The sequence below is a fragment of the Pipistrellus kuhlii genome, unplaced genomic scaffold, assembly GCF_014108245.1.
Source record: "Pipistrellus kuhlii isolate mPipKuh1 unplaced genomic scaffold, mPipKuh1.p scaffold_m20_p_11, whole genome shotgun sequence".
Taxonomy (NCBI): Eukaryota; Metazoa; Chordata; class Mammalia; order Chiroptera; family Vespertilionidae; genus Pipistrellus; species Pipistrellus kuhlii.
In genome coordinates this window covers 19324729-19326525 of record NW_023425416.1, presented here as the reverse complement: position 1 = coordinate 19326525, position 1797 = coordinate 19324729, and the positions used below count along the sequence as shown (strand labels likewise).

Below are 1797 nucleotides of genomic sequence, written 5' to 3'. Positions count from 1 at the left end.
ACACAGTTTTAAGGGAAACTGTAATAGAATCCTAAAATGTAGTATATGAAAAAAAATTGTGGTTCTTGTGGTTCAAATTTGAAAGTACCTTCATTATCTGCTAGATAAAGTTCAAAATGCACAATGGCATTCAAGATCTTTCCTTCACTTGCTAGTCCTTGCTGAGCTTTTGGGTATATTCCCAATTGCAATCTTGTTGCCTTCACTCACTGTTGTTCTGTATAACCAAATCATATCAGGTCATTCATCATTTACACACCACATACCTTTTTTTAAGCATATGAAAATTTATTACTACTGTGTTTTCATCATCAAAACTTAAGATCTTGGTCTTTTCTTCTTGCCTTTGTATAAGGCCAAAGGAGAGACATTGGCTATTTTGACAGTCTTAAAGTGGACACCAGGAATGTCACCAACCACATGATCTTTGCAACCAAATCCAGCAACCAGAACTTCTTCATTTTCCTCAGTAAAATTCAAACAACCATCACTGGGTACATAGGCTATGATTTTTAAAATTGATTTTTTTTTGGCCATTCTTGATCATTTGGATTCTGACATACTTCCTAAGGCAGTATTTGGCTGTTTGGCTTTAACCCCTACTTTTTTTTTTTTTTTTTAGTACAATTCTCTTTGCATGGGAAGTGCCTCCAAAAGGGTTGGCCTTCAGGGCTCTCCCCAATGGACTTTCTTGTACTGTTTATCATGCCACTCTGGTCTCATTGATGGTTCCAGAGCTTCCTGGCAGTGTGAAAACCATGACACTTGCCCATCCCGCTGGTGCGACAGGCCTGACCAAAAGAGCCACATCACATGCTTTCATGTGAACTTTCATTTCGTGCAGGAGGGTGGAATAGCTGCCTTGACTGATACTGACTGATACTCCTGCTGGAAAGAACTTCATGTGCTCGATAACATCTGAAAGCCTTTTAAAGAATTGTGCTCATGATCCAGCAAGTGACCAAGGAATCCTCAGAGGCCAAAAACTAAGTTAGAAAGAGAAGCAAATGCTTCTTGCCTCATGCATACTTGCTGAATCAGGTGATTTTTGAGCTTTGGTTTTTCATGACCTTACTCATAGGGACAGGAGATGAAACCCATACCCTACCCAAGATAGGGGTATAAGAGGACCCCTCCCATAAAGTTAGGATCTCGATGGGATCCTCAGTGCAAGGGTGATTTAGAAATACATCTGTCACCTGAGGGATAAAAATAATTGCTTGTCTTGAACAAATTTTTAAAAAAACCTTCCCTGAGAATTTGTAATCACAATTCAACCCTTATGATGATCCATAGCATGAATTCACCCAACTAAAGTGATGCTAGATTGGTAGTGTTCCTGAGATGCTTAGTAGAACCAAATACATATATCCTTAGAGGAACTAGTCTTCTCACAGGCCTCAAGGAATCCATCATGATAGAGCTTTAAGAATTTCAGTTCATGCCCAAATTTATGAAATAAATAAGGAAACTAGGCAACATGAGTATTGAGCCTGCAAAAATAACAGACCCATGAGAACTATAGGTAGTAGAATTATCAATGATTGAATATAAAATAAGTATTTTAATATAATTAAATAAAATTAGGAATAAATAGACGATAAAAATGACAGAGTTTTAAAAAAAGAATTTCTAGAAATGAAAAATTATGGACTCAACAGTTAGACACAGCTGAGGAGGGAATTAGTAAGCTAGGAGACAGTTCTAGGGGACAAAATCTAGTATGTAGCACATCGAGATGAAGAGATGGAAAATATGAAAGAGAGAATAAGAAATCTAGAAAACAGAATGAAATAA

General features: G+C 37.2%; 1 pseudogene; it reads right to left on the bottom strand.

The window, feature by feature from the left end:
* Positions 1 to 276: 276 nt before the first annotated feature.
* Positions 277 to 776, bottom strand: LOC118715799 (annotated as a pseudogene).
* Between the last annotated feature and the right edge of the window lie 1021 nt (positions 777 to 1797).